We start from the raw sequence: 11,014 nt of genomic DNA, 5'->3' as shown, positions 1-11,014 counted from the left end.
AAAAAAAAAAAAAAAAAAAAAAAAAAAAAAACAACTCTTGGGGAAAAAAACAGACAAAAAAAAAAAAAAGAAAAAATCTAGTCATGATCCCATAACCAAATCACAAGCATAAATACATTTTTGTCTATTTTATTCCACTAGTTGTTTTTTTTTTAAATCCACAGTCCCCATCATTTTGTGATGATGGTCGAAAGTCTAGTCTGCACAATTTTCTATGTAACTGTCATTTCCAACCTTGTTATAAAATGCTTCCATGTTATCATGTGCTTTTCATAAGAGGCATGCTGCCAGATGGTTCCTCCAGAAGATTTCTCTCGCTCCTCCCCTATAAAAGGGCAGACGGGATGCTTCCGTTCCTGCTGTTCTGTTTTTGCTATTATAAATAACACCATAGCAAACATCTTTTTTTTTTCTGTATTTGGAGCAATTTCCTTAGGATCCAACATCAGAAATGGGATTTCTGAGTCAAAGATGTTGAATATTTTTATGGCTCTTGAATCATTTAGCCAATTTGCTTTTCAAAGATTTTGCATGAAAAACAAGAAGATTTTGCATGAATTTACACTCCCACAGGAGTCCTGATGCGAGTCTTTAAATCTGGAGTGACTTTGTCCCATATACCACATCTTCTAGAATAAATATTTTCCTGCTCAGATATAAACTTTAAAGGTTCTGACACCTGTGACAATATCCCTGCCTATTTTAAGCCTTCTGGTTCTTTCTGAAAGATGCTGTGAAGCAGCTTCATGTTGCATATATGCTTATAGTCCGTCCTTGTCCTTCTGCCAGTCTCATCTTAGGCCACCAGTGGTCATTCTACCCTTTCCTCCTGGGGGCAATTCCCTTATCTAAAGTTCCTGCAGCAATTCAGAAACCACCTGCCCATGCTGGACCCTGCCCGGTCCTTACTTCAGTCTGTGTCCACGCTGGTGATTCCCTAGTTTGCGTTTCTTCTAATGCTTCTCAGAGTCTATGGAGCAGGAGGAAGGGGTTAAGAGCTCACTCTAATTCCTCGGTCAGCGAATTCACCACTCCTATCCCCCAAGGATAGGAAATGAAGTTGTTTTCAGGTTTTGCCAACTTCAACTCCACCCGGAAGGAGAAAAACGTCCCCTCACCACCCCCTGCTTCTTTTGATACGAAGAGAGAAAGAAAAAGGAGAGATTAAAATATTTACAAGTATCTCATCTTCCCCCTCTTTTGGAAGGCACATAACAGAGGAAAGCAGACAGACATCTGTGAGCATTTAGACAGCAGAAAAACAAAGAGGCAGGTTTCAACCGGAGCCGTCCGGTGGTTGGCGGCACCCGCCTGCCCGCCTGTCCGGGGTATGAAGTTTCTGTCCTGATTATATTGTTTCGTTCTGCCCAAGGGAGAAGGAGAGTGGCCGTGGCTGCAGAATGAATGGAATGCGGTGGGGCTGAGCGAGGGATCCTTGACTTTAATTCAACTTACTTTGAGAATGAGTGAAAGTTGTGGCAAAAAGTTTCTCCAGGACAGAAATTTGGGCGTCTTGAAAATGCCAGAAAAATGAAGCTGGAAAAAGATGCTAGACTGTGCATCGGTCTAGAGAAGAAGGTCCAAGAACATAGTGATGGGTCCTTGAGATAGAAAAGAGCACAGTGGTTCAGGGTAGGAGGTTGGGAAACCAGCGACGGTGTGACTGTCGCTAACATTCCCTGAGTGCTCATTATGTCCCAGATACTTCCAAATCCTTTACGTGGATTTACTGTTTATTCCTCACTACCAACTGACGTGGAAAGGACTATCATTGTCCCCATTTATGGATGAGGAAACTGAGGTACAGAATGGGTATGTGATGAGGCTTATAGGTTGGGTCTGTGCATAAGCTGAGGACCATTAAATGGAGCCTGAAGGTGTGGGAGAGAAAGGCAGAAGGGCTGCCAAACCATCTTCCTGGGTGTCCAGTCATCCAGGCCCCAAACCTGGAAGCCTCGCTGGACCCGCACCTCTGCCTCCCCTCCCGTGACTCCTGTGATCTCTTTTCCGTCCGGTCCATCCCGCAGCAGCAGCTCCACCTCCCACCCCTGCCCTGCCCATGGCTTGCCTGCACTATTGCATTGACTTCCCAACCGATGAGCCACTTCGGCCCCCATCCCGATCCACCTTTTATATCACCCCGTTCCCCAGCCCACCAGCCCCCGCCCAGTAATCTTCCTCTAGGCCTCCTTGCACCTTGTCAAGCTCTGTATTTAGTGTTTCACACATTAATGGTAATTGTCTTTTATATAGTTGTCTATACGGCCACATATTTGTTGAATGAAAGAATAAGGTCAAAGCCAAGGAGAGGAATGAAATTTGAAGCCGGAGAAGGTAAGCCAGTTGGCATTATCCGAAATGTTCATTTCTTTGAGTGTATCATTGGGGCAATGAATGACAGAGACTGATGACATGATACAGCAGAAGAAAATCCGGGGTGGATTATTTCACACGTTTGTCCCTGTTCTTAGGATGGAAAAAAGGGGAAAAAATTGAAATCTAATTGACCAGCCCAGACGTGAGAGAGGCCATATTGTCTTAGAATCTTCGAGCCTTACATAATCAATATGTTTGAGACTGAGAAGACCAAGGTGTTATTGCTCCTGTTCTAGATAAAAGCCTCTCTAGTAGGTTACTGGTGACAGACAAAGCCCAGGGCCGTGAATCTATGTCTGGAATCAGGGCTGAGGTTAACCTTGGGTCTTTTGCCTCCTAATCACAGGGAGGGGTAGCTGGTGTGGACGAATTCATTTCTGCAGTCAACACATATTTAATGAGCAGCTATTATGTGCCAGCCACTGAACTAGGAAGTGGGGATATAGCTGTGAACTAAACAAATTCCTTGCCCCATGGAGCTAGCATCTAGTTGGAGGAAACAGAAAACAGCTATTAAATTTATATGTCAAGTGGTGATAAAGGCAATGAATATATCAAAGTAAGGAGGAAGGGGTTGGTGGGGTTTCTGTCTTGTTCAGAGTCATCGGGGAAGGCCTCTCTGCCAAGATGAGCAGGGGCTGAATGAAGTGAGGGAAGGAGCTCTGTGGTGGCCTGGGGTCAGAGCCTTCCAGGGAGAGAGAACAGTAACTGTAAAGGCCTTGAGGCAGAACCATACTCGTCATACCCCAGCAATAGCCAAGAGGCCCGTGTGGTCCAAGTGAAGTGAGCCCGGGGAAGGAGATGACGTCAGAAGAGAAGCCAGGGGCATGGTCACGCGCAGCCCTGTGGACCATTGTATTCTATTCTTAGTGAGGAGGGAGAGTTTTCAGCAAAGGAGTGACATGATATAACTTTTGTTATAAAGGACTCTGTCTGCTGCTATGTGGAAATATTTGGAGTAGAAACTGGGAGACCAGCCAGGAGAAGACTGTGGCCTGGAATGGAGGTAGCAGGGGAGAATTCAAGAAGGGGTCAGGTTCTGGATACATCTGGATACACTCAGAGGTGAAACGGACTGTATTTGCTGATGGATGAAAGAGAGACCACAAGGATGGCCACGGTGTTTCTCCTGAGCAACTAAAAGCATGAAGTTGCCATTTATTCAGATGGGAAAGAGGGAGAAGAGGAGATCAAGAGTTCCCCTTGGACATGGCAAGTTAGGTGACTACAGGACCTCCAAGTGGAGATGGTGAAGAGACCACTGGCTGTGCAGATCTGGAGTTCAGGGAGAGGTAACCTAAAGGTGGGCATCACCAGTGTATAGTAGTTAAAGCAGGGGCTGGTAGCTGTCCCCTAGAGAGTAAGTGTAAATAAAGACACGGAGGGGCTTCCCTGGTGGCGCAGTGGTTGCGCGTCCGCCTGCCGATGCAGGGGAACCGGGTTCGCGCCCCGGTCTGGGAGGATCCCACGTGCCGCGGAGCGGCTGGGCCCGTGAGCCATGGCCGCTGAGCCTGCGCGTCCGGGGGAGAGGCCACAACAGAGCAAAAAAAAAAAATAAAATAAAAAAAAATAAAAAAAAAAATAAAAAAATAAAAAAAAATAAAGACACGGAGCCCAGGAAGTCCCAACATTCAGAGGCTGAGAAGATGAGCATCCAGCCAAAGACAACTGAGAAGGACTGGCCAGGGAGGTAGGAGAACCAGGGGTGATGGAAGGAAGGAAGTGTTCCAAGGGGCAGGGAGTGGTCCATCAACTATGGCAGTATTACTAATGGGCATAGTGATGAGGATGGGCCCCTTGTTGAGCCATAGGAGGGTCACTGGTGACCAGGACAAGGGCAGATAAAGTGGAGTGAGTGGTGGGCACCACACCTGATTGAGTGGGTTCAAGAGCTAACAGAAGGAGAGGAAGTAGAGCCACTGAGCGCACTTCCAGAAATCTGTCTATATCGGGAAGGAAAAATTTGGGGGTGGGCCAGCTTCGGGGGGGATGTGGAGTCAGGTTTTTTTTCTCTGTGGGAGATGTTTTAGCATGTTTGTAGTTAGTGGATATAATCCAGCCAGGAGGAAAAAATTGACAATGCAGGCCAGAGTCTCCCCAAACATAACTTTTTTCCTGTTTCTTTATTGCACAGCTTGGAGCGTTGATCAATGTGTTTAGTAATTGTTTGTGGTTGATGTCTCTGGCATTTATTTCCCCTTTAGGCAAAGTTGTTTCCCTCAAATATGCCCATGGAGCCAGATCAGATCCATTTAATGATGAAAATGCTTTGAAAAAAACAAAACAAAAAAACCCCCTCAAATCCCCTGGCTTTTGTCCATGGGATCTTGTCAGTTATTCTCTTATCATGCAGTTGTAGAGGTGTCCGCTGAATCAATAATAATAGTTATGGTTATTGAAAGCTCACTATGTGCTTTACATTAATTATCTCCTTAAACATCTCTGTGATATACATACTATTGATGATCTCAGTTTAGTGATGAAGGAACTGAAGCTTTAGAGGTTAAACCACATGTCCAGGGTCGGCAGGCAGTGCGTCGCCGCGCCAGGTTCTGAACCAGATCTCATACTCTGAATCAAGCTGCCCTAGAGAACTGCCGCCCAAGAGGGGCTGATCCAGGCCTTGGCCGCTACAGGCGGACGTCGGTACAAAAAGCTGGCATCCTCTTTCTGTCAGGCCTGCTATGCAGCTCACTGGATGACCCGCTCTGCCCGGATGCAGCCCTTCTCGGTGCTAAAGCGCTCCGGGCTGTGCGACACCGGCTGGGCTCGGGCAGCAGGGGGCGCTCTCCCGTCACGAGAGGCGAACAGAACGGGCCACCGCTCCAGACTGCGGAGATGCGGAGAGGAAAACCCACCGTCCCCGACCAGCCAGGCTTTCCTCCTCCGCGGCTCCTTCACTGCTGCTGCTATAAGCCATTTCACAGGATCAGGAAGAACCTCTTTGGGGAGATTCTGGAAAAACCTCTGCGCCGGTGAAGGGTCCTGGGGCAGGCGTGGGATGGAGGTGGGGGGTGCTGGCCCTTGGCTGGGCGGTGTTGATGTTAAAATAGTGAGGGCGGAGAGGAGGGGACCAGCACGCTGGTCCTCAGCTCTGCCCTGGACTCCAGCTAATGGGTGTCTTGTCCAGCCTGGGGTGGTGTCCCTCTGATGCTTGGCTGGCACTCAACAAATATCCTCTTTCTTTCCCAGGGTCCTTTCTGAGATCCCACCACCAGCACCGCTGAAGTATGAATTCCCAGTTGGGAAAGACAGATTCCCCTATCTGCAGGGATGCAACAAAGAAAGGGAGGCACCCTCCTGTGACTTTGAAGTGAATGTCACAGGAAGAAGGGTGACGAGGGAGCAGGTGCTGTTAACCCTTCCCCACCCTCCTCCGCCACGTCTCCAAGGACCCCACTGGCCATTTGCTGCTCTGGTGGCGGGGGAGGAGCAACCAGACCGGGGGAGGGCCGGAATGAAAAGGGAAGCCATGTGGTGGGCGCCTGAGCCCTGGTGCGACCACAGCTGTCAGCTGCACGTGACAGCCCCTGCCCTGACCAGAGGCGCCCCAGACGCAGAGGGAGGTGGCGACACAGCTGCTCCCGCTGGGGGTTGCACACTCCGCAGCCCCCTCTGGGAGCCCCGAGCCCAGACCAGGGAGCAAAGATGAGTGGGAGGGAGGAGGAGGAACTGGATGCTCCCTTTTCTGAACGATTCCAGATTTGGCTTGGCGGCGTGGCCCCTTTCCCCCCACGCTTACTGATTAAGTCCGGCTTCCCTGGGGCAGCCGGGACCCCCAGAAGCAGCTGTAGGTGGCAGGAAACAAGCCGTGTCCTGGCATCGCCCCAGACACAAATCTAGCCCTTGATCTGGCAACACCGGCTCTGTGCCCCGCCAACCTCACCCTCGCCTGCTGCCTCAGAATCAGGGAGCCACGCTTCGAGGGCCATAGAAAGCCCCTACCTGAAGATTCCTGGCGTTTCCCCTGTGGAGGTAGCCCATCGCAGAGCTGTTCTGACGTGTTTAGAGATGCAAATATTCTACCCTGCACCAGCCAAGTACAGCTGTACTTTCTGTGGGCTAAACCTAAAGAAACACAGAACTCCAGTGTGCGACAGATAAGTATCAATTCTGACTGAAAAGAGAAACAGAGCAAGAAGTAGAGGAAGCAGCCTCGTCTCTGAGGGGCTTGTAGTCTAGTTGAAGAAAGGAGATACACATGGGAAGCGCAGCACCAGGGAACAGGGTGAGCAACACTTCCAACCACGGTAGAAGAGATGTCACAGGTCCCTAGGTGATTAATTACCAAATGAATGGCTCTGACGGTAATTGCTCTCCTGGTCCTGGGGAGAGAGGAAGTGTTTCAGACCCCTGTGCTCAGGAAGGGCTGTGCTGGGGCAGTGGGGGAGGTGGGAGGTGGGGTGTAGGCCTGCATTATTCGAGTTGCTTCTTTTTTTAAAAATAATGTGTTATTTTAATATATAAATTTATTTATTTTTGGCTGCGTCGGGTCTTCGTTGCTGTGCGCGGGCTTTCTCTAGTTGCGGCGAGCGGGGGCTACTCTTCACTGCTGTGCGCAGGCTTCTCATTGTGGTGGCTTCTCTTGTTGCGGAGCACGGGCTCTAGAGTGCAGGCTTCAGTAGTTGTGGCACGTGGGTGTCAGTAGCTGTGGCCGTGGGCTCTAGAGCGCAGGCTCAGTAGTTGTGGTGCAGGGGCTTAGTTGCTCTGCGGCATGTGGGATCTTCCCAGACCAGGGATCGAACCCGTGTCCCCTGCATTGGCAGGCGGATTCTTAACCACTGCTCCACCAGGGAAAGCCCCTCGAGTTGCTTCTTGAAGGCTGAGTACATTGGATATTATTAAACGAATTCATGATTCTTTTTTGCTTTGGAAAAGGTATAGGACCAACCATCCTTTCTAGATTAGTACCTAAGTCCAGGGCACTGCCCCCTCACATCTTCAGGGTACCTAGAAAATGTAATTCGATAAATAAGAATGATCTTTTATGAGCACCCACTATGTGCCAATCATTGCCTGGGACACATTAAAAAAAATTATTTGTGATGTTTACAACAACACTCATTGGAAGATCATCCCCTACCCTAACCTACAGACAAAGCAATTGGGGCCCAGAGTGTAGCTCTCTTGCCCAAGGTCATGTAGCTAAGTCAGGGAAAGCTAGGATTTGAGGCCTGTTTCATCTGATTCCAAAGCGGGAGGATTGTAATTTGCAAGAGGGACCCAGTTTATAAATGTTTTCTGAGGGGTTTCCCGTATGGGTGCCTAATTTTCTGCCTTCAAGAAGACGTGGTCCCACCTAGAGGGGTGGGATAGGGAGGGTGGGAGGGAGACGCAAGAGGGAGGAGTTAGGGGGATATACGTATGTGTGTAGCTGATTCACTTTGTTATAAAGCAGAAACTAACACACCATAGTAAAGCAGTTATACTCCAATAAAGATGTTTAAAAAAAAAAGAAGAAGACCTGGTCCCTTGGAGCCCTCCTAAAACTGTGCATGGACTGAGGACTCAGCCTTGGTGTTATTTTCCTGTCTTTTTTTAGGATAAGGGCAGAGAGGCCAAACAGATGTAGTTACCACTGAGAGAAAACAGAACACTAGGAGAAGTGTGCCTGGGAGTCTCAGAACTGGGCAGAGGGTCTGAACCAGAGGAAAACATCCAGAAGGCAGGGATCTCTGTGCCTTAGAGGCCCCTTGAAGGAAAACGAATAGGCCCTCCCCTTCCCCACCCGAGGTTTCCTGTCCATCCTCTGCCTCCCTCTCTGCTGGTACCCATGGAGGTGATGCTGATGAGCTTGACTCCTCTTCCTGGAAGAAATGGAAACCTCAGCCCCTGGAGTGGGAAGAGGCTTAAGCCCCCACCCACCAGGTCCTCAGCAGCAGAGGATGGGGCAGGGGAAGGTGGCATCTGGTTGAGCTGCGTCCACAGGGCGTGCTTTTGACCTGTCCGTTTGGTGGAGTGGAGTGTAAACCTCTCCCCTTCCTCTCCTTTGCTCTCCTGACTCTACAGAAGTGAGGTGATTAACTCCCACCTCCTCCTCTCTGCTCCCATGGAAGCTCTGATCCACTTGGCTCAAAATGAACCTTTCAAGAGCCCCAGTAGCTTCAGATGATATACGTGTCCCCATAATGAAAATAAAACCAACACGTTCTAGAAAAAAAAAGATATATATGTGAGCATAAAGAAGAGAAATGTGAATCATCCAATCCTCCAAAGACAGCTACTCTGCCGTTTGGGGACGCCCAGGTGGTAATGTTGATTTTTTTTAATACAGCTGTGATGAAACTATACTCAAGTTTGCGTCCTATTCATTCAATTCCCATTTCCCCAAGTTACTTATAAACTCTTTGTGACCATCATTTTAATTACTATATAATATTCTATCATACAGCTGTATCATAATTTATTTAACTCTGATATGACTGACTAAATGGCTCTACCCTTTTGCTACTACAAGTCAGCTCACATTTGTGCATAAAGATTTTCGACATTTTAATTTATAGCCTTAGGATGGATTCCCAGAAGTGAAATTATGAGGCCAAGAATACGAGCACGTTTACGGCTCTTGATATATTTTGCCAAATTGATTTCCAAAAGTGCTATATTAATTTATACTTTATTAAGAGTCTCTGAGTGTTAAACATGGCACACTCTTTCCAGCCGTCAACGTACTCTGTTAAAAATTAGTTTTTAACTACCCAAGTCTACTCTCCTCGTAAAACAAAATGTTACAGATCAGACTAATGTTGTCTTGGACCATATCCTTATTCTGCCCTTGCCCTGGTCTCCATGTAGACACCCAGCTCTAGCTGTTGGCTTTGAGTTCTTCCCCGCCCATTTCTGTATCTTTACATACATTGATTCAATGTATATTTTATTATGTACACGTGCTGGTATCTTTACAAATACGTTTCTTTTCTCCTTCTAGGGGAGAGGTTGGCAAACTTTTTCTGGAAAAATCCAGATAGTAAGAATTTTAGGCTTGTGGGCTACGTGTGTCTGTTGCAGCTACTCAGCTCTGCTGTCGTAATACAAAAGCAGCCACAGATGATATGGAAGATGAAATGCTATGTTGGCTGTGTGCCAATAAAGCTTTATTTATCAAAACAGTTGTTGGGCTGGATTTGGCCCACAGGCAGTAGTTTGCTGACCCCTGTTCTAGACTGTAAATTCCTTGGAGCAAGGGTCAGATGGATGCCCCAAGCCCCCAGAATGGGCTTATGCACGATTAGGGGCTTGACTCTGACTAGGTGGGGGGCTGACATTTTTAATACTGAACTTAGGGCTCGAGATGCATAGAAAGGGTGAGGAGGCATCCTTCTGCCTGACCTCCTTGTGTTCCCTGCACCTCTGCCCCACTAGTGGGAGGAGAGAGAGGCAGGTGAAGAGTGCCCTGAGTTCCTTCAGCCCTGGGAATGAGAAATTAAAGAGATGCATTTCAGATTTTTCTACCCCCTCACTCTCAGCTGACCCCAAGCACAATTCCTTCTCTGTGGTCGGACAGGCAAGGTGCATACCAGGCAGGGTAACAGTCAGAGCATCAGTAATGTAACTACAGGCAGAGGAATAATAATAACCAGCACTTCCCATGCACCGGAGCCCTGTTGGCTCCAAGTAATCAAACAATAATAGTGTTACTAACGTACTATGGTTACTCCCATTATATACAGTAGGACAGAGAAAGACAAAGAGGTTAGGTAACTTGCCGAGGCTCTCACAGCTGGAGCAATGCATTTGAACTTGTGGCATCTGATTCCAGCACCTCCTCTATTGACCACTGCTCTGACCGCCTCTGTAGCAGACCCTCTAGTCTCTCTCCATTCTAATCTTCCTTAGTATCAGGATCCTGGACAACGCGTCCAGCTGACGAATGAGTTTCCAGTCTCCCTCGCAGCTATGTGTGGTCAATGGGATGTAAGTGGAAGCTCTTTGACTATTTCTCTTTCCTGGTGCCTGGAATGCAAACATGATGCCTGGAGCTCCAGCAGCCGCAGTGAAGCTGCGGGAAGCCATGTGCTGAGGATGGTGGAACAGAAGCCCTAGAAGGAGCCTGGAAGCTACCAGGTCGGCTCTGGGCTGCCTCATTTTTGATTCTTTTTTTTAACGCGAAAGAAATATAAATCTCTATCTTGTTTAGGCCACATTGATCAGGTCTCTCTTACAGGAAGATAAATGCAGTTCCTAAGTGTTAAAGCCTCGGAGAAGAAACCAGAGCTGCTCTTATAACACACAAGAGATTTGCTAAGCGGAGTCCATCTGCCAGGATCCAAGCTTGTGTCTCGTACCCTGTCTCTCGGTCCCAGAGTCATCAAATGCAGTGGAACCCAGTGACTGAAACACGTGCCAGGGACTGAACAGGAGTGGAACCCAGAAGGAGGGGGAGGGGAATGGGCTAAAAGGAGAAGAAAGAGCCTCAAGGGGGATGGAAGGGTTTTCCTTAGCTTTGAGAGGGGTGGCCACAAAAAGCCAAGAGCTGAGGCTGGAGGCCTAGTGTCCTCTGAGGAGCTGGATGCAAAATTATCTGTGGACCCTGAAAAGATCAGATGATACACCATGAACCTGAAACAAAGGACCTTTGCTTATGTGTTACAGATCCACCTGGGTTGACTGACCGTCAGTAAGACTGCTTGACAATGAC

Source organism: Physeter macrocephalus, chromosome 14 (genome assembly GCF_002837175.3).
Source record: "Physeter macrocephalus isolate SW-GA chromosome 14, ASM283717v5, whole genome shotgun sequence".
In the NCBI taxonomy this organism is placed as follows: Eukaryota; Metazoa; Chordata; class Mammalia; order Artiodactyla; family Physeteridae; genus Physeter; species Physeter macrocephalus.
Note: the sequence above shows the minus strand (reverse complement) of the source record.